Source organism: Dermacentor variabilis, unplaced genomic scaffold (genome assembly GCF_050947875.1).
Source record: "Dermacentor variabilis isolate Ectoservices unplaced genomic scaffold, ASM5094787v1 scaffold_12, whole genome shotgun sequence".
In the NCBI taxonomy this organism is placed as follows: Eukaryota; Metazoa; Arthropoda; class Arachnida; order Ixodida; family Ixodidae; genus Dermacentor; species Dermacentor variabilis.
The window spans coordinates 32,844,213-32,862,309 of NW_027460280.1; the positions used below are offsets into that span (position 1 = coordinate 32,844,213).

The 18,097-nt window shown below is 48.1% G+C and overlaps 1 protein-coding gene across 2 annotated transcripts in view; it reads left to right on the forward strand.

Annotated features, from left to right (window-relative positions):
- LOC142566151 (rhotekin-2-like) overlaps positions 1-18,097 on the forward strand; it is a 206,415-nt gene that overhangs the window by 89,836 nt on the left and 98,482 nt on the right. The gene's annotated exons all lie outside the window — the stretch shown is intronic.

Consider the following 18,097-nt stretch of genomic DNA (forward strand, 5'->3'; position numbering starts at 1 on the left):
GACATGAAAATCCGCCATGGTAGAAAATGGTAAAGGCTCATTCACACGCGTAAATGACCGAAATCGGTGTCTTGTTGGCCACAACACGACACCGATTTCGGTCTGCCGACTCTCGACGACAGCGGTTTTTCCTTCGTGTCAGCGTCTCTGTCAGGCTGTACTGAGGCCGAGCTCTCCACCGACTGTCGGCAGATGGTCGGCATCGGTACAGTGTGACAGAGGCGCTGACACGAAGGAAAAAACGCTGTCGTAGAGAGTCGGCAGACCGAAATCGGTGTCGTGTTGGCCTAGTGTGAATGAGTCTTAAGCAGTAGGCCAACGCTGAGCAAGCTGCCAACACATGTACTCGTCGGCTTTCGACGAGCATGCGCACTTCGTTCTTTGAAACACGACGGAGAGCGCTGCATGTCCTGGACGAGCAAGAGTGCAGTGACGTCATTTATTTCATAGTGCGCGGGCTTTCTTCAGAGCCCCGGAAAAAGATCCACATAGAAGACAATTTCATGGAAACATTTCATTTGGTGTTTCTGAGCGCGCTCTACAACTTTTCATACACGACTTATGCCCTAAAAGAAATATTATTTTTTTACAATTAAACTGATCTAATTAAGCAACTAATCGCACTTCCAAAAATGGTCTCATTCGTCTAAGTACCACTCTGTTTATACAGTTCACTCCTGGTTATGTAAGAAACACCTCGCATATGTGTGCACGAGAGATAACCCGTTGCCACTGGCGTGTGTTTCAAGAAACGTTGCATTTTATTTATTTATTTATTTATTTATTTATTTATTTATTTATTTATTTAATTTCTGTCATTGGCTGTAGTGCTACTTTCTTGCGAAATAGCGACTTGCCCAAGTCACCAGCCTTTCTTTCGCCCCCTGCCAGGGGGCGGATCGGATCCGTCGACAAGGCATGCCACAGAAATCAGCGAATTTGTAAGGTCGCAATGGTTGTTGCCGTAGGCCGTCTCTTTCGTGACTGCCTTCGCCTCCTCGCTCAAAAACAAGCAACGCACGAGTGGTTTGGCAAAAGACGCAGATTGCGCGACTACTCAATGCTGTATGACCGAGCTATAGAATTCCTATGGTTGTAACGTTCGGCTCGCCAACCCAGGGCCGAATCTTATAACGGTTCGGAATATGAACCGTTCGCTTCGCCGCTTACGTCACTAGATGTGCCACTCCCAAGCCGGTGGTGGAAGAAGGGGAGGACGCGATCAATACATTAGAGGGTGCCGCCTCTGAAGTGTACGTCATTATATGACGAGCTAATCGAGGAATTCCAGAATGTTTCTGCTTGCTAAATAAGTGTGAAAGATAAATTTGTGGTACCGGGCGTTTACGCAATGCAGAAGTAATTTATTAATGTCATTCTTTTTCATTCTCAGCCGACAGGTGGTATCGCAAGTGTAAATGAGTTGGCAGAGCGCAGCGCTATGTCGTCTGCTACCAGGAGCTCGCACGATGCATGCAACAGGAATGCACTGCCAGCACTTCTGAAGTAGCGAGCGCGACAAAACCGTGAACTGGTTCTAAGGGACACCTTTACTAGCCGACTATATCAATTTTCTTTCTTTTTTCGCCCTTCGTCATCGGCTCGGACATGACTCGCTCGCCACCGCGCTGCCGCTATCCCTGCGATCTGCCCCACGGCGCGTCGCGTGATAGAAGCAATGGAACTTGAAATCGAACATTACGATATGCGGGCCCTGCATTGCGTGCGCGAAGTAAAATCGAAGAGTGTGGTGCTGACGATGCACGCTGTGCCGTGATATTGAGGAACAAAGTGTGACACTCCCGAACTAGAGAAAGAAGGGCAGCCAAGTAAGGATATCTCCACAATATCTTCCCAGCCTAGGTTGAACCCTTCTGATTGCTGAACGGCGATCTGCGAGCTATTCGTGCTGGCGATAGCACTGGGAATTCGATCTCGCCATGCAAATATCTCCTTGGCATTGGCTTTGAAGCGGAGGTCACGGGAAAGCTGACACAGCCCTTCTACCGGCCAACACAGTAACTGCGAGAGCAACTTAGCGGACAGTGTCGGCAGCAGAGATCTAGGCCAGTCCCATGTATGCTTCGCGTCCGACCGACCTCTGGGAGCTGCAGGCCGGTGGCAGTGAACCGCAACGCGCAATATTCCTTCCTCTGCGTGGAATGACGACTGGTACGCTTGCACCCGAGTCTCCTCCAATTGATAGCGTAGCCTGCAAAAGGTCTACTTAGAAAGCCGGCAAGGGCGGTGCAACTCATTATCCGTCACTTCTTCGAACGCGTATCGCACTTCCAGCCGTGGTCGACACCGAAAGAGCAACGCCAAGCAGACGACGAAGTAATAGCCTCCGAAGCAACCAGCGCACATGCGTGCGACGCCGCGTATCTCCGGGGTCGCGCGACCGGCGCACGCGGCCAGGGTCGTGTTGTGCCCGTACAACCATCCAGGATTCCGTATCTACAAGATGCAGAATTTATCCTGCGAACGCCCTTTGGACAAACCCGGGGCTGCGCCGAAAGACACAGCGCCCTAACTCTCCCTTGACAAGTCAAGATGCCGAGTCGCCAGGCAGCGGTGTCCTGAGGAGGAGCATCGGCGAGCGACATGTCCAAACGTGCAACAAAGTCCTAGACAGCCCGGCGCCGTCTTTCCTTTCCCCTGGGGGTCACCGCGCGCGGCAAATTTGAAGCGGGTGGCCAGCGCGGTCGTTGGTTGGACCTCTCGGACGACCGTCGAGTGCTGGCTTTGTATTGGGCCGTTTGAGTGACAATCGTTTCTCGGGGCTTTATAAGCCCCGACGCCGCCGCCGGGAGAACCGGATCCACCGAACCACCGTGCCGTGAGCCGAGTGCCGTTCTCGAGTGGAGTGAGATGTGTCACGCGTTGGAGTCTCGCCGGACGTCGCCGTGCGGGAACAGTCGCGTTTGCTGTTAGCTCTCGGCCCCCGTGCCGATCCGATCTTGTCCTGTATAATGACCTGTATGTAGTGTATAAAGTCCCTTTTGTTATTCTCACCGACGCCTGACTCGCAGTCTTCGCTACCAACGCTCTGTCACGAAACGGATGACGAGCGCTACGGGACCACTTCAGAGTCGCAACACGAGCTGGTAACGCTCTGTCACGAAACGGGTGACGAGCGCTACAGGACCACCTCAAAGTCGCAACAGTCGCAAGTCAACAGCCAAACCACAACAACGGAACCCAAAGCGGACTACCCCTTCGCCGGTTCCTACGACCGGTTCGCTTTGAAGATGATTGGCAGATGCGTGACGTATTCATAAATTGCGATACCGCCCCGCTGCCTCTGACGACCTGTGACGTAACCAAAATTTTGGCCAATCAGGTGAGACCAAACTAACGGTTCCTCAACCGAACCGTTATAAGATTCGGCCCCCAGCTACCGCTAGCAGCCATATTTGAAGAAGCAGGGGCGCCATTCTTCCAGAAGTTGTTCGCCGGTCGATCAGCGTCGCTCCCAAATGCACTTTTTACCCAAGAAGTCCGGCCCCGAGTTCCCAAAGCTCGTAAAAATGCGTGACTAGATAGCCACGCGAAAGGAGATTTTCGGAGGGGACGAACGTGCAGGAAAGCAACCAGTAGCGCACTGTCATTTGCGGTGCGAGTATACCTGCGAAGAAAATGGTTTGCGTCGAGTTCGAGGCACCTGTTGCTTTCCCTCTTATCTATGCCTTTATTATCATCTACCATTCATGGCCGGCCGATTCCGATGATAACGTGGGCGCATCGCTGCTCGGGCCCGAGACGAGGCGCGACAAGGAATGGTATTGGAAAAGAATAATTGCACTATATCGGCCATGCTTTCCAAATGACATCACGTTAGGAGGAGCAAGCGCGGGAACCCCGAGCTTTCACTTTTGCGTCTTTTCTGGCTTTCCATGGCTCCGCTCGCTGTATACGACTGCCTTTTCCGGTATTCCGTAAGTGGCTTAACTCTCTTCTTTATTGTCCCCTTAAGTCTAAAGCTTGGGTAAGTCTGACGCGTTCTATCTAGCTGGGTAATAATAGTCGCGGTGCAGGAAAATGACTGCTCTCAAGGACGGAAGAGCATCGTGCGCGGCGCCCCCGAGGCGATGGTGCACCCCACACGTGTCTCCTCCGCTGGGCGGCTGTCGTCTTGTATATGGACCACCCAGGGTGGAAGAAGGCGCATGGCCCGCTCACAGGTGGCACAGAAGCTACGCTGCCGCTTTGGCGATCGTCTCTCCGCGACATGTTGGCCTCCGGGGCAACGTTTTGAGCAGGCAAGGGATAGCCTCCGCAATTGCTGTACCAGTCTGATCGTTCTCTGCCCAAGGGAGTTCCGGCTGCCGTTTCGCCTGTGTTCCGCTCGGCGTTTAACACTTTAGACATGGTGCGCAGTTTACACCTGTAGCCGTAGACATTTCTTTTTTCTTGACCCCAGCGTAGGTACAAGACAACGCAGGAAGCAATAATATGCACATCTGTCCGAAAACGTGCGCACAGAACGTAGTTCTCTGGCAGAATTTATAATAAAAATATAAGAAAAGGCCGTGTGCGCCATTGCGCCATATCCACATATCCAGTAATGCGACATTGGGATGCGGGAACATGCAGGTTTTTATGCAGAATACAGTTTGGTGATGTGGGATTATTTTATATCTGGGGTATAGAGAGAACAGTTTAGTGATAATAAAGGCAGATGGGTAGGCTGCCTGAGGCACATTCCTCTAGCCAGCGCATGGGGGAAAGAAACATGAGTAAGAAGAGCCGCGATTATGACAGAACAGACAAGGTCTACTGATAGCCTATAAAGTCTAGACCCGCACTTTTTTTATCGTCCTCTGACAACGGCTGGCTGCCGAGACGGCACGGCAGTATCAGCCAATCTCTGTCGGTCTTCCATGTACTGGGGGTAATGGCGTAGCGCATGCTTTATAGTAGTTCAATGCGCATTCCGCAGCTCACTTTCCGGAGACTGAATGCGTTCCATGAAGTGCACGTAATTACGTGTAAACGTCGCTACCAGCTATAAGCCTTTGTAAGACTGGCACTGCTGCGCTGAATTTTTGGTGGTATCCTAAATGTCGCATTAGGGTTCAATGTTTGGAGGAGCCTGTGGCGATTTTCCGGATGGTCCCAGTGTTTTTCTGTTGCTTTCAACATTCACCTCAGACCTCAGAGAAGGCAGTTGGCGTCCCATGTTGAAAGGGGAGTCGTAAACAGTGGCTTTGAGTCGTCGAGAACCTTCTTCGCTTCGGTATCGGTCAGTTCATGGCCGTGTAAACCACCATGGCAGGAAAGTCATTGATAAGGTGGCCGTTCTTTTCCGCTAGAGTGTGTAGCTCGGCAGTGTGAAGGGCCAATAATCTTTAGACTTCTTTCATTGCACCTGTAAGTACTGCAAATCAGCTGTACGGAAGCCCTCAAGGTTATTTCGTTTTCAGCATCTATAGGCTATGTTGCTTTAGGTGATAGAAGGCAAAAAAAAAAAAAAAAAGAAAGAAAGAAGATAGCATTCTAAGTAGGATCTAAGAAAACAATATGCAGAGTGTCAATTCTAGAAAGACGCTCCGAAGAGGTTATAAATGCATAGTTGCATAGTTGATGAGGCATAAATGCATGCCAACCCGCAAACATTAAAATTCGTAAAATCCCGCGGCCGTCACAGCGAGAAGGGAAAAAAAAAAGGGGGGGGGGGACAAGAGAGAGATAGCAAAGGCAGGGAAGGCAGGGGGTCAACCAAATGAGCGTTCGGTTTGGGAGGTTAGCAAGCATTTCGATAAAGCTTGCCCCTGACCACACGCCTTTAAGGGATATGTGCGTATACTTTATTAAGGATTATTTACCCGTACGCGCAGCACACAAGCAGTAGCAACACCTGACACTGACACTGACAACACGCAGTTTTTAGATGATAGCCACTTTTTTAGCAACTTTGTTTGCCAATATCGCTTTTTGCAGGAACTTGTATAAAGTTTCTCGAAGCAAGATACCGTCTTGCGTCCTTTCAGCAGCGCAATACTTCTAATAGAAGGCTCAGAGACCGACGAGCGAAACCTTTTCGCGAACAAAAAAAATTTTTTTGTAAAGTTCGCGCAACATTCGTAAAACTGTAAAACGAGCACAAATTCGTCAACTTAAAAAAAAAAATCGAGAGAGTTGACGCAGTCCTGCAAATATGAGTGGGTACACTGAGGGAATCGGAAGCGCGAATTTCGTGGAGGATGATGATCATTTCACTCGTGCATCTGGGCGCCAGCATCAATATATATAGCGAGCACATGCCAGCGTTGCAATGAAAAGAAGCTGCAGTCGTTCTGATCACGCATCTATAGCGAGCTCTGTTCATGTTTCTTTTCTCACTGTTCGTGCAGCGTTTTAAACGGACACCCGTAAAACCGGGCTCTGGCAGCGCTGTCCGACACATACACTTATACACTAGACAGTTGCAACCTTTGGTATGTACTACATTTGTCCCACAACGATAATCGTCGTCTGCCTCGCTTGCGTTTCCTTTCTTGAAAAGTCGGTGCTCGCTACTTTCCTATCGAGAATGCTACGTCACGCTGATAATGCGCATGGCGTTCGTGACTGGGAAGTACCGGGCTCGCAGCGTTAAAGAAAGGAAACGCGGGCAAGACAGATGACGATTATTGTTGTGGGACAAGATACGCCCCAAAGGGTGTAAATTTTTCTAAGTGTAGAGTGTACTACGTTTTCGTCTGTCTTTCTCAAGTTATCAGAAGCGGGGATAACTCATGGTGACAGCATGTGACAGTGTATAGCTTCAATATTATATCGCGCGCGCCCCGGCTGTGCTTATTGTGCGCGCATTGTGCTCAGAAAAATGCATTTGCGGGCTAGTTGGCGCGCATTCATAATGAACTTCAGCGCAAGCGGGACTACACAAGGAGGCAGGGCAAGGCGCTTGTCCTGTTTACGCTAAAGTTTATTATGAATGCGCAAGTTTTATACTCCATCATAAGGTTCATCGATTTGCCGACCCAGTCGCGGCGAACTACGGTGTTGTCCTGGATTTTTAAAAATCGCCTGTTGCAGATAACATACTTGCGTCCTTGAGTTAGATTATTCAGAGAGGCGCACATTACTTGTACGAGAAATCTAAACGCATATTCAACTAAATTTTAAAAAATTCACTAATCAACTTCTTAATTAATTACTTTACCGCACATATCGCACTCTACGAACTCTAGCTGGGGCGTTTGCAAGACGTATGCACTTGGAATGAATTTCTAGAATGACACCAATTTGAAAATACATGTATATACGTCATCAAACTCGTCTTAAAAAATGCAGTTATTCCATTTATTTAACAAAACGCCCTTTTATGCATTGAAGCGCAAAAGTAGCTCGAACGCACATGTATTTGATCCAACACTTTGGGAAATAATATCTCGAGAAGGGGGTCATTCTCGAGATTCATTTCGAGTGGATACGTCTTGCAAGCTCACCGGTTACAATTCGTAAATTTCAGTATGTGCCGTAAAGTAATTAAGAATTTTATTAGTTAATTTTTGTTGATTAGTTGAATATATGTGTTTCGATTTCTCGTCCTAGTAATGTCCGCCTCTTCTAATAACGCAACTCAAATGTAAGAATTACGTTATCAACCACAGAATATTTTTTTTTAAATTCCCGAAAACTTAAATATGATCACACAGTATAGCAGCGTACATCGAAACAATTCCCCTGAACCACTTTTTATTGAAGTGGAGAAAGGCATTTGAAGTGAAGATAGGCTATTTCAGAACCACTTTGCCGCAAAAAGTATTTCAATGCGTTCAGCAGAAGCGGAGTTATCGGCAATCAAACACGGCCTCAGCTGTGCTCCCCTTCATCCTCCAATGCCTTGCACTGCGAAGGCTATGACGGAGACATAGCTTCGTGGCAGAGCTACTGAGCCATATCGAGCACCATCGCGTAGACGGCCTTTCCACACTCGCCATCTTTATGGACGTTGCCAAGGCATACGACTGTGTGCTTCATACGGGCATCATCAACGGACTCCGAGCCATGGGCGTCTCGGGAAATGCTCTTCGATTCGTCCATGAATTTCTCAGTGATCGATGTGTACAAGTTAAGCTGGGAAGTATAATGAGTGTCAAGCGACGCATTTCCCTCGGCGTCCCACAAGGAAGTGTCCTATCCCCCTTGCTTTTTAACGTTGCCATGGCCAGCCTTCCAGATGCCCTGAAAGTAGGTCGGACGGCAGTTAAAATGTCCATCTACGCAGATGACATCTGCATTTGGATCTCGGGGTACCAACACAAACGTTTGGCCCGGATAGCCTGCAGGCCGCAATCTCCACTATCGATCGCCACTTATCGACGCTTGGCCTATCCTTATCAGCAGAAAAATCAGCCTTCATGCTTTTCCCGGGAGTGAGACGCAAGTCAACACGTCTGACGCTGAATATCAGAGGGCATTCAATTCTTCGTGCAACTCATGTTCGATTCCTGGGCGTCACCATCGACAACAAGCTACTATGGCGTGGTGCGGTCGAAAGTGTTGTGGCTTCATCGGTGCAAAGAATCAACGCACTTCGTCGATTGGCAGGTGTACGTTGAGGCAACAATCCTATATCCATGCTTAAACTGTACGCTGCACTGATAACAAGCCGCATTCTCTATCAGCTCCCTCTGATATCACCATCATCGAGTCAATTCGAGCGCTTGGAGGCAGTGCACAGAAAGGGACTTCGCTTGGCGATGGGAGTTCCAACGGCGGCTTCAAACAAGAAAGTCACTAATGAGGCAGAGTCTCTTCCACTCCGCCTCTTGGCATCTCAGGCCTTGCTGACGCAGCTATTAAGGCTGGGCGAGTCACGCGCAGGCACGGCGCTTCTCCGGCGGCTAAGATCAAGAACTCGCTCACATTTCCATGCGGCGCTGAACACCTTCCGATTTTTAGGATTGGAATGGCCTAAACGAAGTCGCCTTGGCCCGCCATGGTCTTTTCCGGACGTTACCTGCAGCCTCAATGTACCCCACCTACCGACGAAACGCACCATTTCAACTGCCGAAGCCAAGTTTATTGTGTTGGACCACTTGAGCACTTTGTTTCAAAGCCATCTACAAGTGTACACAGACGGTTCGGTGTGTGTACAAACAGATAGCTGTGCAGCGGCATTCTGCATACCATCCCTTGATGTGTCATGGTCTGGCCGACTGGATCGCGTAGTTTCCTCTACAACAGTAGAAAGCGCCGCAATCACCGCGGCTTTGCGGAAACTACGTGCCTTTTCTGCACGAGATGTCGTGGTGCTGACTGATTCCAAGTCAGCATTACAAAGATTACATCGGGGCCTACCTCTAGAGAAATTTACAAGGCAGTCTCTGGCACTGATTGACGACCTCACGAGCAAACGATTTAACATAAGGTTTCAGTGGATTCCATCACACGTAGGAATTGATGGAAACGAGGAAGCTGACGCCCTTTGCGCGCCTAGCGCTGACATGTGTCCGAAAAGTGAAAGCTCCAAAACCTTTTCAAAACCCTAAGGATGCAATCCGCCTTCACTTTAGACAGATGCACAAGCCGGCTATGTATGCCAGGCTAATCCCGCCTGTTTCAACATCACCACCACCACCACCACCACCACCACGTCACCGTGGCGCGCAGTTCAAATTTCCGATTTGGTGCCTATGCCGTGCTAAACGTAAGCCAAACGCGGCTGTTCTTAGACAGCCGCAGTGCGCTTAGCCACTGGACTCGTGGCGGCACCTCGCGGCGGCCGTGGTGTAGCCGAGCGCAGCGACCAATAGCAGCCGCGTGTTGGAGTGTGCTTTATGACGAAATAGAGCACACAGAAAAGAGCGAGGATCATGGGGTTTTTGAAACGAGATGGTTTGAGAAAGGGGTGACTTCGCGCTCCGGGCTTGCGAGCTCCACGGACCGCGTACGACAGCAGAACTTGGCTGAGATGTTCACAACAGCGTATGCTACTCGCGCACTATGTTACTTCACCAAGCCCGAGGGGTGGTTCAGGGCCTTTTTAAGCTACCTTTCGAAGGTTAAGCTTGTTTGCCAGCTCACAGGCAAACGCTGTGGCCCCCTCAGGCTCTTGCGTCATGCAGCGCCCGAATACGCACCGGCGCTGTCGTGGGGCGCTGGGATCGCTGTCGGTTGAAGCGCGCGTCAATCACGGTGGTCGTGCCATGCGCGGCGTAATGAGTTCCCGAGATTCGTGAGGAATGTCAGTGACCTAGGTTTGATGGATACACGCGCGTGGGACAAACAGAGATCGTGTCTTGGAGTGCTCTGATCGCTACGCGAGATCTTTCGCTAGCGCGAACATCACCAGCGGAGACTTCGCAGAGTTTTAATTCGTATCGCAGTGGTAATAATGCCAAATCCTTCGAAATAAAAGCGGAGTAGAAAAGCGAAAAAAATCCCGGGGCCGATTCACAAAGCTTTCCGTTAGTAGTCCTGTGTACTATTGGCCGACAGCTCTTTTCGCTTATAATATGTATTCGCGATGGTCTCTTACAAGCAGTGCAGTTAGAACTTTTCTATATATACGGACCCTGAAGTATAGCGCTATAAGAACCTGTAACGTTTTCCTGTTCTGGTGCGCCAACGCAGAATGGCATTTAGCATGCATTAATGTAGTATTTCTTTTTGTCTTCGACCTTGAAGCAGCACTGCTGCTGCTATGCGCACAACGAAGGTGCTTTTAGTTTACCTCCGGGCCACTGGCTTGAACCAGGCGCGTCTAGCTATGCTCGTTGCTGTGTTTTGCTTGTGCTTGTTACCTCTGGACATTGTGTCTGTGTATGAGTGAGACACTTCATGTATCACCTATATTACCTGGAGTAGCACGCCAGGCACATGGCCAGGCAAACATTTCCAACTATCATTAAAGAACTCTCTGTCTCTCTCTCTGTCTCTCTCTCTAATGAAAAAGGCTGATGAAATGAAAAAAGCTGATGCTCTTCCATACGCAGGCCCCAAAGAGTAATCAAGTTAAAAATATCTGACATTCGAAATCACTTTGGGTCACTTTGGGTTCCATCACGTGTGCCTTGCGTAACCAATAAATTTTGAACGTCGAGAGAAAGTATCACTTCTATGTCGAATAAAAAAAGGATCTACTAGCACACTAGCATGGTTATGTAAGAGGGGGCGTATAAATTCTCCGAACTGTACGGCTTGCGTCTAGACTGGAGGCATTGAACGCTGTCTCTGGACGGGACCGAAATACCGACATGAAAGAAAAACGCTCTTCTGGAGAACTTGCAAAAAAAAAGAACAAAAAAAGCGAGAGAGAGAGAGAGAGAGAGAATCTTCCCCATGCGTGCCTGCAACATGTGTTCCCCGAAGGATCAGTTATAGATAGCAAAGAACATTCACGTCTTCTTATTGCATTTTTAAGAGATACTGGTTTGATGGACAGGTGGTAAAACACCAATTGTAAGAGACGCTAGGAGAAATTGCCGGCCTTGATCGCCAGGCTGCATCCTGCTACACTAAACAGGGTGTTTCAGCTAATTAACTTTAGCCAGAGTTTAAAGATATGCCTATGCACCCTAAGACGACCCGACAAAATGCATGTTCCTCACTTTTGTATGCATTGTGTCACGCTATATTTTTTATTTTTGGTGTTGGGCTGCTGACCACGAGGTCGCGGGATCGAATCCCGGCTACGGCGGCCGCATTTCGATGGGGGCGAAATGCGAAAACACCCGTGTGCTTAGATTTAGGTGCGCGTTAGAGAACCCCAGGTGGTCGAAATTTTCGGAGTCCCCCACTACGGCGTGCCTCATAATCAGAAAGTGGTTTTGGCACGTAAAACCCCATAATTTAAAAAAAATTGTATTTTGCTTAATTAGATAATTATCCAAGATTAATTAACCAACTTCTGAAGCAACGAAGCTAGGAAAAAAAATCCAATTAGAAAGTTGCAGAGTGGTTTGCAAAACGTCGGAATAAACAGTTTCTGTCTTTCTATCTATTAAGTATTAGTGTTTTTCAGCTTACTGTGATGCCCGCGAAATACAAAAAAAAAAAAAACACACACATAGTGACATGCCCGCTTGTGCGTCGCGATTGCACTGCTCCCAAACATTCCGCGCACAAACAGCCATTGGCGCGCTGCCGCTTAAAAGGCGGCAGGGCAGCGACGTATAGGCGTTGGCTGTGCCAATTACGCTAGCGCAGTTATCGCTTGTACTGCCGGAAGTAACAGGTCCACCATTTCGCGATAGCTGTAAGCAAATTGAACGTCCCTAAATAAAGAAACTCGGTTTTCGGAAGGCTGGAAATGGTAGAATAAATGTATCTTAAATGGCCAGATGCAGTTTTTCACTGAATTTACATTTATTTTTCGTGCGATTTCACAGCAAGTGCTCGAATAGGTCTCCTTCTACAGCGATACAACACTGGGATTTTCTGAGAACGCTTGCTGTCGCTGCCTTCAGCACCGTCGGTGAAATGCTGCAGCATACTTCAGTTATCTTCTCCTGTAAGGCTTCTGGGGTTGAGGTCGGGTGAGGTTGAGGTCGGGTGACCTTGCCGGCCACAGGATAGGCCCATTTCTCCCTACCCATTGCCCTGGGAAGGTAACACCGAGCCATGCTCGTGCTTGACTGCAGCTGTGGACTGGGGCCCCGTCGTGCTGATACCACATTGCGTCAAGCCGGGCTAGTGGCATGCTGCAGCAAAAATCTTGAACCGGCCCTTTGATGAACTCACCTGCATACCTCTTGCCGGTCAGAGTGTTGTTAAAAACACTGGGCCAATGATTGTGCTGTCATGTATTCCGCACCAAACGTTAAAAGACCACTGATGTTGGTGGCGGGATCTTCCTAACCAGTGGGGATTTCGCTCACTCCAATAGTGTGTGTTGTGGATATTGGCAATTTCGGGGAAAGTTCGCCTCGTCAGTCCAGGGTACCTTGGTGAGAAAGTCAGAATACTGCTCCTCCTGAATCAAAATCCAATTCGCAAACTCGAGTCTCTTTTGGAGGTCCCTTGACTCCAGGCATTGATGCAACTGCAGATGATAGGGATGCAGTCGAGCTGTTTTCATCATCCTCCAGGCAGCTAGATTCGGACGCACCGAGCTGTGCGCTCACGCTAAGCGTGCTAGCGCGTGTGGATTAGCCGCCATGAAAAACAAAACGTTGACGCGAACCTCATTATTTATGACTGAAGCTCTCTGCCTCTTTCTTGTGAAGCTGCCGCGGTTTGCTTCAGCGACTCGTAGGTGTCGAATTGTCATCGGGATCGGTCGCGTACCCGGGTGCCAGCTTCGAAATATTCTTGCAGCCTGCCGTCTCTGCCCGCCTGCAGCTCCTAGGGCAAGGATCATGTCTGCTTCTTCCTCGTTGGAAAAAGGCGTCACGAAATTGCTGGCGTTTTTACAGCCGATGCACGATAGTCTGTTTATCGCTGTCTGGAACTACCACCTACCACCACCACCACCACGTCTGTCAGTCGCTTTAAGCAGCGCAAGCGATAATGGTTGCTAGATTAAATAGAACAGCCAACGCTTACGTCCTTATGTCGCTGCCCTGTCGCTTTCTAAGCGGCAGTGCACCTATGGCTGTTGTGCGCGGAATGCTTGGGAGCAGTGAGAGAGAGATAGCAAAGAGAGGAAAGGCAGGGAGGTCAACCAGACGAGCGTCCGGTTTGCTACCCTACACTGGAAGAAGGGAAAGGGGGGAAAGAAAGAGGAAAGCGGGATAGAGGGAACACTGTCTGTGCACGTATAGCAAAGTGCTTGGAAATCAGTCAAGTCAAAGCAAGTGCTCCGTCGATACGTTCATAGCTGGTGATGCACGTTGAAGGTACCAGTGAAGACCAAGGATCCGGTGGGCGTCAGCAGTACGTTGCAGTGCGTGGCAGTATATCTTTAAGCTAAACCCCAGCCGTTCTGACTTCAGTGCGAATATAATGATGCGGGTGAGCCATGATGCTTACTCAAGAGTTGCAAGTACTGAATTGAGAGCATCAAGCACTTGCATTGCACCTCGCGCTGACGGAGTGTGCAGGTTATTTAAGAGTATTCGAAGGGCATTCATCAGAGACCGGAGCATCATAACGACTTGCCGGTCTTCTTCAGGCAATTTGTCAGGAACTCGCGCTGTTCGCTCTACAGCCGTGCGCAGCTGTATCACTTGACGTGGCTCCGGCTCTGGTTGTGGCATCAGCTGCGGCATCGCCTCCGGTTGTGGCAGCTCCTCCGGCTGTGGCAATCACGACGCGCAAGCGGGCAAGTCACGCTGTGTGTGTGTGTGTGTGTGTGTGTGTGTGTGTGTGTGTGTGTGTGTGTGTGTGTGTTTTCTTTTTTTTTTTTTTTTTATTTCGCGGGCATCCGCAGTAAGCTGAAAAACACTAATACCTCATGATATAAAGACAGAAACTGTTTATTCGTACGTTTTGCAAACCGCTCTGCAACTTTGTAATTGGAATTTTTTTCCTAGCTTCGTTGCTTCGGAAGTTGGTTAATTAATCTTGAGTAATAATCTAATTAAACAAAATACTAGAAATAGCGCGACACACTACGTACAAAAGTGAGCAACATGCATTTGGTCGCATCTTCTTTGAGTGCATCGACATATTTTAAAGCTGTATATATATATATATATATATATATATATATATATATATATATATATATATATATATATATATATTGTGTGTGTGTGTGTGTGTGTGTGTGTGTGTGTGTGTGTGTGTGTGTGTGTGTGTTATTATTATGAGAATGCTCACACACACACGCGCGCGCGCAGGCAGAGAGAGAGCTTTCAACTCGCGTACAGGATGAACTTAGTTTGGCACTGGCAATTACTGTTGTTGCCAATCGCGAAATGGCGGCAGAGAGGAATAATTTCCGAGGGGCTTTTTTTGGAAGCGGTGTGGGTGGCCGACAGTTGCGCCACTGTGCGGGCGCTCGCGTGTGCGAGACGTTTGAGCGCCTGAAATTTGGCGATGCGTGCGCCGTTCCGCGGCCGCATCTTTGAAGTCCCGTCTGGAAAGGAGGCTGCTTCGCAGCGTGTGGCGAGAGTAAGGTGGCGGGGAGCTGGCAAGTGCCGCAGGCTGTCTTCTCAGATGCGTGAAACGAAATTAAGAAATAAAGACACGCAGCTTGCCTCGAAAAACAAGCAAGAAAGCTAGGCAGCCGACCGTGTGCGCCTAATGAAAATGGCTCCGCGGACGCTTCGCGCTTAATTCGATTAGTCGTCGCGGAGATTGCGATCTTTCCGCGCTTTCTGTTTTGTCGCTCGCCGACCACTGCAAAACACGCGGAAGTGCGCGCTTCGTCCGTTGCGCAGGCGGCGGGAGCGAGCGGGGTCTCGGCTGCCTGTCAGCGGGCCGCGTCGTCTCGCAGTCCACGCAAAGGTGCCATCGGTAGGAATTGTTTCAGTGTCCTGTTGTCGCACTGCGAAGCAGGTGTCGTCGACCGTTGTTTGACTGCTGAGATCGACGCCGCTGGTTTGACCTCCGGTCGCATACGGCGGCGCATTCGATCGACGGAGGGAAACGTAAAGAGCGCTCTGTCCTATGGGTGCACGTCAACGAACCCCGTGTGGTCCAATTTAATCCGGAGGCCTCCACTGCGGTGTCCCTCGTAGACTCTGCGTGACTTTGGAACGTATTAGTCCGAGTAATTGATAACCAATGAGAGACAGCCTGAGTTCGCTAACTGTTTCACTGCTCTTGTCGCTGATGCCACCTGGGAAGAGCGTGCACTAGCGTGTCAAGCGCAGCGCCCCAACCGGAGGGTGAGAGTCTAAGCACGGGATCCAAGTGTTCGCACAAAAAAGAGTGCCGCTGTGCTGGCGGCAAGTCCTAACTGTTGAGTCCAGGCACTTTAATTCCCCATTTCACATACATCCTTTTTATTTATTTTTTTTATTTATTTCAAGTACCCTCATGGCCCTGCGGGCATTATTGAGGGGAGTGGAACAAGACATATAGTTATACAGATAACAAGAAATGTAAATACATTCATGGGTCACAGCATTACATATCATTGCATTATAGCATAGCATTGCATACATAACATTACATAGCTCACTGCACTGAGTTTTACAGATTTCACAGATTTCAGCAATTGTACACATTCATGGAAGGCTAAAAAAACGAGAAAGGAAAACAACTAAAAACGCAAACTAGAAAATCAGCAACACAGAGTTCGTGAGGGACCACGAAACGAAAGGCACGCATGTCATGAAGAAGAAATGTAGACACTTAACTTATTCTTAAAATGCTCGAGATGATAGTCTGAGCTTTTTTACCATCGGTGGGGCAGAATTTGCCTCGCATTTGTTTTTGTTACTTTTATTCAAGGGGCTGGTTGCGGCCCCCCTATGATCGAGTTCAAATGAGTCTTTGTTTGAAGCATGGTCATTACATTTGAGACACTGCGTTGTTGCGCTATTCGATCGTTGTAACCGATCGTTAGTAATGGTTATACTTTAAATGCCTTGAAACTAACCTCCAGGTCACTTTTGTGCTCTATTAGGGCTATGCTTCTAGTCTGTTGAAAGAACATGAGTTCCTGTTCGACGCTATCTTTATGAACTAAGACATATTGCTGTATTTGTATACGTATGGGTACACAGCGCGCAGAAACGAGACGAAAAACAATAAAAACACAGGATATGCACTGTCCTTCATTTGTAGTTAGCGATTGTTGTATACCAGGCGTGTTTTCTTTTCCTTTTTGCTGTTTACAAAAATTAAGAAAAAAGCATTGCCTTTGGTATATATAGCACAAATCTACTGGATTACTCGAAGAGGCTGACGTGCACAAGAAATCGAAGGGAATAATTAACGTATTAACAACATTTCACTAATCACCTCTTTAACAAATTAACTTAGCGCGCATATTGCAATTTGCGAATTGAAGCCAGTGCGGTTACAAGGCACATCCTATTGAAACGAATTGTGTAACTCGCACCAGTTTTGAGATAAGTGTCGTCAAATTTGCTGCGAAAATGCATTGTTGTTCCACTCCCTTTTTTTGTTTCTTAACAAAACTTATTTTTACGCATTCAAGCTAAAAAATGATTGGTGCAACATTGCACTTTTCGGCACACTTTGGGAACGCATATCGCAACTGGTGTCATCCTCGGAACTCATTCCAAGTGAATACGACTTGCGAACTCACCGGATACAATTCGTGAACTGCAACATTTGCCGTAATGTGATTGGCTTAAAAGCTAGTAAGCTAGACATCGGTAATTAATTTGTGATTAATTTCGATTTCTCGTGCATGCAGCGTCTGTCTCCAGAGTACATAGTTAAGCACAATCAGTAGAATTCTAAATGTCGCAGGCGGATACGTGTGCATCAACAAGCCAAACCCATAAGTATTCTACCAGTACATATTATGCTCAACTCGCCGTTTTTTGTCCACTTGCATGTAGTGACAAAGCTTCATTGTACCATCGTGTCATTCGCCTCAAAACACGTATTAAATGCCACGGCCCATTTTTTCTAGCTTGTTGATATACATAGCCAAGCCTGAACAGTCGTGTCAAAAGAAACTGTCGGTAATCTCGGGCGTTCGCCGAAAGTATTAATCTCTGTTCTCGAGACGACGTTTACGCCGCTGCTTTGATGCGACAATTCTTTTGTGACTGTTTTGCGGTGAAGGCGTAGGCGAATCATTTTTCGCGTAGTAGTAGGCCAAACATTTTTCGCGTAGTAGTTAAGCACAAATGCCATTGTATTCGCTTGTAACTTCGCTTAGGAGATATATCTTCTTTCTGTACCAGTTTTATTTGCCTCCGGTTCCTGAGCTTTGTGTGTACGTTATACAGGGTGTTTCAGCGAACACTTTCAAAAATTTTTTAAAGCTTACCCGTGGCAGATAGCTTAATTCTAGTCCATGAGGTGGTCTACTCGAAGCGGTGGACATTGCTTGCACAAAAAATTGAAATGAGAAATCGACTAAGTAACAACAGTTCACTAATTAACTTTTTAACTAATTACCTTATGACCCATATTGCAATTTGCAAACTCTAGCCGCGGAGTTCGCAAGGCGGATCCACTTGGAACGAATTCTCAGGATGACACCAGTTTCGAGATATTAATTCCCAAACTTTGCAGAGAAATGCATTGGCGTTCGAGTTACTTTCTT